Below are 12386 nucleotides of genomic sequence, written 5' to 3'. Positions count from 1 at the left end.
AGCTCTGGTCCCTTGCCCACTTCCCCTCCTGCCCGCCATGACCTCCGCTACCCCAGCCCAAGCCTCGCAAGGAAGAGGGATACCAGAAGAGGCAGGGGGCCCTTCAAAGGACGTGCATGGGCAGACACTCAGGACTTGGGCTGCCAGGTGGATCTGCTTGACTGCCCACCGGCCTTGCTTCTGCCTCCGACTCCGGCCTCCATGGGCTTCGGCCTCAAGGCTCCATTCGCTTTGGCTGTGACACCTGGCCACACCCCTGCCTCCGCCTCCCAGACCTTCCGGGCCCTTCCGTGTGTCCCCAGCCCCCAGCCGTGACCCCTGCAGTTTATGGCCTCCCTGGCCCTCACCAAGGGCCTGGCCTGGCTGCCCCTGCCCGCCTCATGATGGAGACGGCTCCTCCTGCCCCAGAAGTGCTTGCAGGCCCAGGCAGCAGAAGGCCGAGGGGCTGCCCTGGGGAGCAGGGCTGCAGGAAGGGACATATGGACAAGGAGATACAGATGGTGCGGGCCCGCAGAACAAGGCCTCCGAGGAGCAGACAAGTATGCTGCTCCTTGGGGCTCTCTCATCAACCTGTAGCTCTGAGAGTGTGGAGGGGGTAAACAGGGACAAGTGTCCCAGGGGCTGTCACTGGAGAGAGCAGCTCAGCAAGACTCCTTTCCCAGAAGAGCACGCCAGTCAAGACTGGCTGCAGGGAGACGCATGGTCCACAGGCACCCCAGGCCCAGGGCCGGGCCACTCAGGGCTGAAGGGCTTTGGGGTCTCAGGGCCCCAGGCCTCCCCCTTCTTTCTTCTGAAGGCTGAATGGCCTCAGAGATCACACTTGGAGCATGCCGTTTAGGGCCCAGGGTCCAGCCGGGGGGTGTATAGGAGGTCTAGCTGGCTGGCTGGCTGGCTGGCTGCCTGGTCCCTGTCCCATCATAGCTCTGGTTCACCCCTTATTTTGCCACCTGCTTCTCCCCTCTGTACTCACCCATACCCAGTGTCCTTCCCGGGGCCATGAAAGCAAAAGGCTCTGTGGGGGTGGGGGGAAGCAGGCTGCTTTCAGCTTGGGCATGTTACTGCAGTGGTGGCCTCCTCTGACGACATGGCCCTTGCAGACAGCTCATGGCCTTCCTGGACCTGCTACCTGGCCCAGTATGGATGGACATGGGTCTGAGGCTTTGGGACCAGATGAGCACATGGCGATCTCCAAGGAGGAGGTCTGCTCCAGGGCCTCAGCCAGAAAGGACAGCCTGTTCATTGCCGTCATAATTAAACTCAGCATTTAATCTTTTCACTTCTAGAAACCTCATGTGGTTCTTTTTCACGTGTACCTGATGACTTATTTCCTGTAGTGTCCTCTTGCAGGCTCGTCTTTGCAATTCCCTCCTTTATTTGGTAAAACCATATCATACATGACTCTTCTATGTCCATCGGTTTCAGTGTCTCAAGTTCTTGGCGTGTGGGTGGATGGTCTCCAAATCTATCGTCGGTTTTTCCTGTTGACTCTCCATTCATGGTTGCTTGTTTCTTCACGTGTGGTTGTTGTTGTTGTTGTTTTAAGCAAACTCATATCTACAGGATCTTAACCTGTCAGAACCCTGAAGGCCAGGGTTAAGGGGGTTTTCCCCCTGTCAGGTCTTAAATCTGGCTTTCCCAGAAGCCGGGTGACTCGAACATGTTGAGAGCATCTGAGTCCACGTGTGGGCCTGGCTTCTCTTGAAGACTCTGAGAGTCCCTTTCTGCTGTTGGTGCAAAGGGTCAGTTTGCAGTGACGGGTCACCGGTGAGCAGTTGCGGTAGGCAAGTGGCCTCAGAGCAGCAGTGTTCCTCCCTCTGCTGACAGCTCCCTCCTCCCCACTGTGATATCCCCTGTGGTTTGTCTCTTTTTATTGGGGGTAAGATGTATTTCCGCTGCCACATGTGAACCCAGTAGCTCATCAAAGGGTGTATTTTATTCAGAATTTGGATGTTTTGCAGCAGAAGGGTTCCCTGATCATCTCATCTGCTGGAGTCAGCAGTTCCATTGCTAAGTCTGTTTATGGTTCGCTCACTCGTTCAACAGATCCTGAGTGCACATCCTGTGCCAGGCTTGGTTCCAGGTGCTGAGGATCCAGCCTCTCCCCTCCTGGAGCTTTTAGTCTGATCCCAGAAGAAGCCAGCCCCAGGGCCATCTTCAGTCTGTGGGACACACACCAGAGTAGCCACTCTCTCTCCTACTCACTCTGAATTATCACGTCCCTACTGTGCATCATGTACCATGCCAGGCACCAGGGACGCAAAGACGGACAGCCCCATGCTCAGGCTGCACTCGTCGAAATGGGGCACAGCCATTTCGGGGGGGGGTGTTTCTGCAGAGAAGAGTAAGTGGAGGTGGAAAGAGGAGTGAGTGATGCTCTGTTTTGGGGAGGGGGCTGTTAAGGGAGGTGACATGTGAACGGCATCTAGGAAGATGAGTAGTTGTTGTCTGGGGAAGGAGAGAGAGGATCCTTTCCAGCAACAGGAAGAGCTTGGTGAACGACGTGTGGTCACAGAGGGGCCCGAGGCGCTGGCTAGGGTAGAAGGCAGGAGGAAGGGATGGTGAGAGCTTGGCTGGAGACCCACACAGCTTGCCCTGTCTCCCAGGCCCAAGGCCCCCCAGGTTCTTCCCTCTATTCACCCTCACCCCGAGGCCAGTGACCAAGTCCAGCAAGTCATGATTCCTCAATGCTACATCTCTGTCCCCTCCCTCCCTGCCTGGACCAGCTCCATAGCCTCTTAACTGGTCACCCTCACCTCTGCTGTCATCTCCATCCAGCCCCTCCTCCATCTGCCTTCAGGGTGATCTTCCAAAGATGAACGTTTGATCACATCATGTCCCCCACTTACCGTCCCTCACCGGTTCCCAAGGCCTTCGGGAGAAAGCTCAGAGTCCTTGGATCAACGCAGAAGGACCTTCTGCGACTGCTCCTCTAGCCTCATCCCCCATCTGCCCCTTCCTGCAGCCAGTAATGCCTCAGGTTCCTTGCATAAGCCCTATGCTTCCCAGCTCAAGAAGTCAGCTGGGGCCACCACCTCCAGGAGGTCCTCTGGCCAACCCACCCTCCAGCCCCCTCCCCAGCCTGATTGAGAGCCACTTCTTTCTTGCTCACACTGGAGCCTGTGTGTATGCTTCTCGTAGCATTAGGACATGGAAGCTCCATCATGATTTACTTGTCTGTCCTCTCTGAGACTATAAGCTCAGGGCACGTGTGGGCAGGACATGCCTGTCGGTTTAACTCTGTATCCCCAGGCATCCAGCAAAGTGAGGGACACAGGGGAAACACCCAGCGGGTGTTTGATTAATCCAACCAATCCAGAGGGACAGAGGTGGAAATGTGTGGGCCCGTCCAGGTTAGGGTGCTGTGTGCAGTGTAAACAATGCCCAGGTATTTCTCTGAGCCATTCAGACAGGCTCTGCCACCTGATATCCGATCTTGGTGTCTCAGTTTCCTCCTAGGTACAAGGGCTGCTCTGAGGCTGCTTGCTGTGGCTCTGATGTTCTGTGAATCTGCAGATCTGTGACCTGTGCAGAGAGGATGGTTTAGAGCAGTGATTCTCTAAGTGTGTTCCCCAGATGGCCACCATGGGTGTCACTGATACATGGTTAGAATACCTGTTCGGGGGTCACACTCCAGACCTACAGAATCAGAAAGCTAAGGGGAGAGCCCAGTAGTCTGTTCTAACCAGCCTTCCAGGTCATTCTGATGCACGTTCAAGTTTGGGGAACTGTGGTTGAGAATAGCTTTGTTACCCAGCACAACTGCTATGGAGGGACAGGACGTGGAAAGCATTGCCACAGACTCCCAGGGGCCAAGACCCTGCAGCCATGACCAGCTGTGACCCTGCACTACAGGCCAACCACACCACTGGCCTGGAAGGCTCATGCATCCCCTTTTCCCCAGATTCTGCACTGGTGGAAGCCAGAAACATGTCTCTTCACACCTCTGTCCCTTCCTGTAGTGGGACACAGAGAAAGAGGGATACTCTGAAGCCACATGAGACTCACTTGGAGCACAGGCTTGGCCAAGCAAGTGACCCCGTGCATGCTACTCAGCCTCTCCCAGCTGTACTTTCCTCAAAAATGAGGCTAACGATGCCTCGTAAGGTTGTCAGGAAGATAGAATGGTGCACATGGATGTATAAAAATAGACTATTGGTGAATTGTTACTGTGGTTGTTAGGCCATCCTGCTCTGAGCCTCAGTTCTCCCTGTGGGTCCACCCCACGTGGAGTTTTCAGAGGAAACTTAAGGTTCCAAATGCGAACCCATCCTTTGGCTATTGGCTCACCACAGCGGCCACCTTGCGGGTGAACTCAGGAGAGTGCCTGGCTGCGGGGACACGACCAGAGACGTGGGTTGATTTGGGGGGTTGGGGATGGATGGAGAGGCATGCAGTAGAAAGGAAAAGTGCTATGAGGTTCTCATTGTATTTTCCAAGTCCCTCTCCTCAAGAATCGACAGCACAGAGCTAAAGTCATTGGTAGGTTACAGCTAGGCTGCTGCCCTGGATGCCGTCAGCACTGGAGGCCCTTGCTCTCTAACCAGACTTCCGCCTGCCATGATGGCTTCTCAGGGACCATGGCTTTGGGCCATAAGGACTAGTCATTGTGTGCAGAGATTGGGAATGTCAGAGACCTGGTTCCTCCACTGACAAGCCAAGTGACCTTAGGCGTATTACTTAGTCACTCTGTGCTTCAGTTTCCTCACCAGGAACATAAGGATAATAATCGTATCTATTTCTTAGGGTTGCTGGAGGGAGCAAATGAGGTCAAGTCTTCACAGTACCTGACATGATATAAGACAAAAAAAAAAAAAAAAAAAACAAACCCGACAGCAATTCTGCTCCATGGGAGGGGACCTGGACATGCAAAGAGGCTGACCAGATGTCTGTCAAGGGATGAACACATCAGGCAAGCTGGGGTTTTAGTGTGTGTGCTCCGGGGTGGTCTGCCATTGTCCTTTGCTCTGAACAAGGAAAGTCTCTGGAACTTGCCATGGTGCCCAGCCTGCTCAAGGAGGCCTTCCCCAGCCTGAACCCACCCACCAGGGCTGCTTTCATCCCCCATCGGCATCCCCAATCCCAGGGGTCCAGAGCAGAAGAGGAATAAGGTGGGTGCAGGAGTGGGTGTGGCGCTGAGGTGCTGATGTCCCCCTGGTGGAAACTCATCAAGGACGTGTCTCCTTGACGGAGCTCCAGAAGCTGGGCCCTGAGTAGACAGTGTCTGGCCTCCAGGAACGAAGGGACTCCCCACCAGATACATGGCCTCGCCCCTGCCTGAGAGGCAGGCAGAATCAGAGCAGGAGCTGGGCTCGCACTTATCTCTCAGCACCTGGAGGAGGAAGTGGAGGCAGCAATTAATTGTACAAGGTGGGTGGTTTGTGCAGCTTAAGTTCAGATAAAAAGTTTAATTATCCCTAAACCCTAATACAAATTAATTAGTCTCCCATATTAGGAGGGTAAGCTCCCCTGCTCTTGCTGCAGCCCAGACATCACTGCAGACTACTGAGAGGTACCGGGTCCCTGAGCCCCCACCCCGCCCTCCATGGGGTCAGAGGCAGGCAGCTGCCTCACTGTGGCCCCAGGTGAGGTCTGGGTATCAGTCCTAAGTCTGGGGTGAGTGCCCTAGCTCCTCTGTCCCCGGGGGTCACCTCCAGGAGGGGCTTCCTAGTCCCTTCCCTTCCTCCACTTTCAGAGCCAGGATGAGGGCTGGGGGAAGGGAGTCCTTATTTGCAAGAGACAAGGAAGACAAAAAGGAAATAAGGCTAAGGCTTGAAATTTTTTTTTTCTAGGCCATGACATTTTCTTTTTTTTGTTGTTTTCTCACCCCTTTCTTGGCTTGAAATTCCACAAGGAAAATAGGCCATACATGCCATTAGAACTTAGAGAATCCCTGTCAGCTCCTGCACCTCGGGGCCCCTACCCAGGTGGGACCCAGGAGGCCCTGGGCCAAGGCCACTGGCCATCACTGTCCCTGTGATCATAATTAGCTGCCATTTAATGAGTGTTTAGTGTGTAACAAGCAGGTAGTCTTTGCAACATCGCAAGGTATGTTTTATTCATTGACTCACACATTCCACCAACATTTATTAAAGTTTGAGCTGGGGAAGGACGTGCTTGGATGTGCATTTTAAGAATGTGGTTCTTTAAAAAAAAAAAAAAAAGAATGTGGTTCTTTGTAAATTAAAAGGGAACAGGAGTGGAAGTGAGAAGTCCAGTTGGGAGGTTTTTATTGATGTCTGCTCTAGAAGCCCCCGTGGTCTAGGCCCTGGATTTGTTTAATAAACATCAATAAGATTCTTCCTTATGTGCCAGAATTGAGCATGTTCCAAATAGGACCTCACTAATCCTTCACAACAACCCAGTGAAGTGTAGGTACTGATATTTTATCAGTCCCAGGAACCGTGGTAAAGAAGTTCAGTGATGTGCTCAAAGTCACCCAGCTAACAGGTGACAGAACCAGGATTTACTGTGGGTACGGCCACTCGGAACCACTGCCGCTGCAGCAGCAGAGCTGGAGAAATGGATAGGCTCCGGCTGGCTCCCAGAGCCCTTCCCCATGATATCCTCGCCCCATCCACCCGCTCCCCCCACCCCCCGAGAATTGCCTGATGTGAAGGAGAGAACAGGACAATGGGGAAAGACTGCCCTGGGCTTGAGTCCAACAAGTTCTGCCCCTTAGTCCTTGAGGACCTTGAACACTTCACTGTCTCCTCTGGACATGGGCTCCACATCCCTCAGGAGCATTGACTAATGGGGTTGCTGTGAGACCCACAGGTACAGAGAAAGTTCCCAGCACAGGCTCCAGTGCATTATCCCACCCATCCTTCCATTCCCCATCCCTCTGCATCAGGCCAATGTTCCCCATCCTTTGACTGTTTCTTCTATGAGAGGATTTCCAGGCAATTCACCATCCCAACTTCCCTTCTCTGGACATGATCCAGTTCATCAATGTCCTCCTGAATGTATAGTGCCCAGAACTGCACACAGCAACCTAGAAGCGATGTGTCCCAAGGGGCAAGTACAAACACCTACTCCCTCTTTCTGGACACTGTTCTCCCATCAATCCGGCCTATGGTGGTGTTAGCTTTTTAGCAGCTGCATTACGCTGGTGGCCGCGTTGAAGGTAAATTTCCCTGGTGATTTTTAACACAGATGGCTTTTAAGCTGTTTTTTTCTGATCAACTATACAAGTCGTTGGTTATTTGAATCAAAGTGCTGGTGTTGTCATTCATCTTTGTTAAAATTAATCTGGCTGGTTTCACCTGTGATTACAACATGTTAAAATCCTTTGACTCCAAAAGACCTCAATTCATAGTCATGCTGTCATTTGGAAATTTGAAGAGCTTGCTTAAAAATAATCAGCCGCAGACAGAGAAAGGCAGACACTGCGTGATTTCACTGAAATGTGGAATCTAAAAAACAAAATAAATGAGCAAACAAAACACAACAGAAACAGACTCGTAAATAAAGGAAACTAACTGTTGATTACCAGAATATCCAACAGATGAAGTAGGTGGGATAGATAAAGGGGATTAAGATGCATAAACTTCCAGTTATGAAATAAATAAGTCACAGGGATGTAACGTTCAGCATAGAGAATGGTCAGTATCATAAGAACTTTGTCCGGTGTCAGATGGTAACCACACTTATCATGGGGATCATTGTGTAATGTACAGAAATACTGAATCTCTATGATACATGCCTGAAACTATAGGATATTGTGTGTCAGCTGTACTTCAGTGAAGGAACTTAATTTTAAAATAAAAATAATCAGCAGTCCCCTGATCAACACCATCATGGTCGTCATTATTACCATGGGATCCGAGTAGAAGAAGGTCTAAACAAAAGCAATAATTTGTTGGTGTGCTGAGTCAAAAAGAAGGACTTATTGGCTAAGGTGAAGGTGAAGCCAGTCCTCAGAATTAGTGCAGGAATTTGGACTCCCTCAGACTCCCTTCCCCTTTTGTCACCTTTTTTTTAAAAAAAAGATCTTATTTATTTATTCATGAGAGACCCAGAGAGAGAGGCAGAGACACAGGCAGAGGGAGAAGCAGGCTCCCTGTGGGGAGCCCAATGTGGGGCTCGATCCCCGGACCCTGGGCCAAAGGCAGACGCTCACCCCTGAGCCCCCGGGCACCTCTCACCTCTTTCATTATGTCAGCCTGCTCCTTCTCTGACTACAGCCTGGCTTATTCCTGCGGCAGGACACTTGGCTGCCAACAACTCCAGAGATTTACTCGTCACAGTGTCAACCCTCTTAGAAGAGACTGGTCTCCTCTCAAAGGTGAGACTCCAGGGAAAGGAAGAAGTTGCCCGGTATCAGTAGCCAGAGGGAGAAATGCAAATCAAAGCCACGGTGAGATGCCACTTCACACCCACTAGGATGGCTAGAATGAAAAGACAAATAGTAGCAAGTGTTGGTGAACATATGGAGAAAGTGGAGCCCTTAATTTAGTGCTAGTGGGAATGTAAAGTGGTGCAGCCACTTTAGAAAACGGTTTGACAGTCCCCCACACTGTTAGACATGCAGCTACCACATGACTCCTAGAGAAGTGAAAACACACTTCCGCACCAAAACCTGTACACAAATCTTCAGGGCAGAACTGATTCATAACAGCTCCAGAGCAGGAACAACCCAAATGTTCATCAACTGATGAGGGCAGAAGCAAAATGTGGGACGTCCATACAATGGGATATCGTCCAGTGATGAGAATGGCTGAACTAGTGACCCTGCCAAGGCGGGGATGAACCTTGAAGCCACAGCACATCAGGCTAAGTGAAGGAAGGCAGACACAGAAGGCCACGTATTCTACAATTCCATCCATGTGGAACGTCCAAGAGAAGGAAATCTACCCAGAGAGCAGTTGGGTAGTGGCTTGGGGCTGAGGGGCGGGGGTGGGATGATCCCCCACTGCTACTGGATATGACGGGGTTTTTGGAGGGAAGAGGTGATAAAAATGGTCTAAAATTAGACTGTCATGATAGCAGCACAACTCCGTAAATACACTAAAAAAATACTGAGTGGAAGGCACCTGGGTGGCTCAGTCAGTTACATGTCTGCCTTTGGCTCAGGTCATGATCCCGGAGCCCTGCGTTCAAGGCCCGTGTCAGGCCCCCTGCTCAGCATGGAGCCTGATTCTCCCTCTCCCTCTGCCCCAACCTCCTCACTCGTGTCCTCTCTCTCTCAAATAAATAAGTAAAATCTTTTAACAAAATACTGAATTGTAGGATTTAAATGGATGAATTATATGATATATAAGTTATATGTCAGTAAAGCTGTTAACAGATGAACCCAAGAGAGGAGATCACTGACCTCGTGTGAGTCAGATGCCTCGTTCTGAAACCTGGGAACTGTGCCCGGTGGGAGCAGGGGTATAGGAGAGCGTTTGCAGGAAAACAGCAGCTCCTCTGGGAACCAGCTACTCTGGACGGAGGTTATGTCCTAGTGGTGGGGAGGGCACAGTTCCTGGACAGGAGCCTGGAGTGGACAAAACAAGAGGTGCCCACCATGCTGGCTATTTATAGAGAATTTACATTTACCCAGAGACAACATTTGGTGCCTCTTCTGAATCCTCTCATGAATGATTACAACAACCCTGTGAGTTAGGTATATAAAACCCATTTTATGTTGGTAGAGGCTCCCCTTAAATAACTTTCCCAAGGTCGTTTAACCAGTAAGTAATGTGGGGCCAGGGATCAAACTGGGCCCGGTCTCAGTCTCCTGTCAATCATTAGGCCATGCTGCCTCCCTCTGGCTTCATGTAAGTTCTTGACAAATTCTGGAACACACCCTGGAGACCGAGCTTGCAATCCATTCCTTATTTCATTACTTATTTCCCCTCTCACCAAAAGGAGACCCTTCCCACACAGAAGCCAGGAGCTTCCTTCGCGGGCACAGGACTGCCCAGGTCATCTTTAGGAGATGATGAGAGACCGGTGTCTCGTTCTTCCCCTACTGACTGCACTGTCATCCATACCCATCCCTCCTCCCCGTCGGGGCTTTGAGGAACTGGGGCAGGAACACAGCTTGCTAACATCACCATGCAGCCGTCTCCCAAACCACCAGCCAGTGAACCCTCTAAAACAAAAAATAAGGTGGCTGGCTGGTGAGCAAGATGGCTTATTTTCCAAGTGTTCGCAAGCTGTCCACTTAATGTCTGCTCTCAAATTCTGCCAGCAGTTTGATGGTAGAGCTGATGGTCTGTGGCTTCTTAGATTTCTTCTCCCTCGTCTTCAAAAATATCAATACAGCATTTCGGCCTCCAGTGTCTCAGTATTTCTGTGCCATGTCCTGACTTCTCAACCAGGCAGTGCTCAGGAGCTGAGTTGTCCTGCTTGCTCTCTGTCATATGTCACCAGCAGACCATTTGCACCAGGAGCACACATAGCTCCACTCCTCACTCTTTTTTCCCAGGGGTAAAGCCACCTTGCCATGTCCTTAGCATTTTTCACCAGCCTCCACCGCCTCAACATGTAGCCTTTTGGACACCGTGCTTACATACGCCTGCCATACTTCATTTCCACCGTGGCCATGAGCTCGACGCCCACCTTTCAGTCATATCCTTGAAAGTCCCAGCTACTATGATTCTCCTCTAGGGACAACCTCCTTTTCTTCATCATTGGGATTAGTTGAATGTGGGACCATCAGCTATGTTTGTAAAGTTTCCCAGGAACAGAGACCACGGTGTCCAGGATGCCCTGGGCCAAAGCAATTGTGCGTATTATTTATGGACCTGCACACGTCACAGTAGGATAATGGTCTGGGTTACTCGTTCTGTCTCCATTTAACAGACAAGGAGGCTGAGGCCCAAAGTCACATTGCCCCAAGATCATGCAGTGATTTGATGGTGAGCTGGTTGGGGCTTGACGCCAATTTGCTGGAGTGCAGAAGCCAGGCTCTCCAGAGCACCACTGGAGGCCCCTCCTGAGCAGCACAGCAGAGAGGAGAACCTAACACCAGTAATCCCACAAAGAGCTGCCTCACTCAGGTTTAGTGTCAGTGGTGCAGTAGAGATGGTGTGAGCCGGGCCAGAGGGCCAAGACTGAGGGAGAAGGAAGAGCATTTGCAAAAGAGGAGCCTATTCACAGGGTGTTCGGAGGCCTCAGTGAGGGAGGTCACTCATCCATTCACCAGACACATGTCAACAGCTGGCATATCGTCCACAGGGCCTGTAGGTGCTTAGGAGATGAGGATGGCACCCTCCCCCCGCCCCCGGAAAAGATTTGCCCTATCCCCTCCAACTCTTCTCTGCATCCTCAGGACACCTGGGTCCCCTCAGGACAAGTGACGATGAGTCTCGCTGTCTCAGTGGCAGCACTTTCTGGTCCTCCTCCACCTGCTTCTGCTCCACACATGGTGTTTTTGGCTTCAGCCAAAGGAGTCATCACAGTTCTTTGCCCTAGAGCTTTAATTTATTAATTTATTAATAATGAAGAGGCTAATATGTAACCGCTGTGGAGAGTCCCTATGGACTGGAGGAAAGGCTCTGGCCTGCCTGCCCGGGACTGAGCACCAGCCGGGGGCACCTACCGGGGCGTGAAGTACTTGGGAGCTCTGAAGAGCCAGAGCTGTGCCAGCACTTTTGTGGCTTAAGGGGCTGAGTCAGGGGGTGCTTGGTTGCCCTCTGAGATGGTAAGGTTGGTATAAAACTGACAAAAGCAAGAGGAATGGGTTTTAATCGCAGCCTGTCCCCCAATACGGGCAGTCCACCTGCTGTGTGCCTCTCTTTCTGCGTCTGCACGGTGGGGAGGACACAGCCCACACGGTTCGTGGAGCTCGTGGGAGGTAAGCATGCACAAGTGCTTCATGCATAGTAAATCCCCATGCGAACAGAGCATGGCCTTTTGGTTGTGTTTGTGGACACAAATGCGATCATGCTGCTCTTCTTCCTAATACTCATCCGTGGCTGCTCATTGCAGCACACAATCCACACTCCGTGTGGTGGCCTCGGCCTCCTCTTATATGATGACCCTCCACCCCCACCAGCAGGTCTGTAGGCATTCCGAGAGCAGACCATGCTCCCTCCAGCCTCAGGGCCTCTGTGTCTGTGTTCCCTCTGCCTAGCACACTCTTCCCCAAGCTGTGGCACGACTTTTAGATCTCAGCTGACCTGTCGGCTCCTCAGAGCTCCCTAGCGACACTGCCTCCTCCTGGCACAACCCCTGTATCTCTTCTTTTTTAGACATAATGACAAGTGAACGTTTTGATGTGTTCCCCTTCTTATTTATGGTCATCCCCTTGGAGGTTGTTGCCTCTGAGAACATGGGGATCTTGTCTGTTTTGTTCACTCTCAGGTCACAGTAGGCACATAATAGGCACTTGAAACAACTGTTGGATGGATGGATGAATGGATGGGTAAATGGGTGGGTGGATGGGTGATTGAGTG

At 51.4% G+C, this 12386-nt stretch overlaps 1 protein-coding gene across 6 annotated transcripts in view; it reads left to right on the top strand.

The window, feature by feature from the left end:
• The window catches only part of KCND3 (potassium voltage-gated channel subfamily D member 3), a 196613-nt gene that overhangs the window by 173052 nt on the left and 11175 nt on the right, over positions 1 to 12386 (top strand). The gene's annotated exons all lie outside the window — the stretch shown is intronic.

Source organism: Vulpes lagopus, chromosome 5 (assembly GCF_018345385.1).
Source record: "Vulpes lagopus strain Blue_001 chromosome 5, ASM1834538v1, whole genome shotgun sequence".
NCBI classification, from domain to species: Eukaryota; Metazoa; Chordata; class Mammalia; order Carnivora; family Canidae; genus Vulpes; species Vulpes lagopus.
Note: the sequence above shows the minus strand (reverse complement) of the source record. Positions and strands in the feature narration are given on the sequence as shown.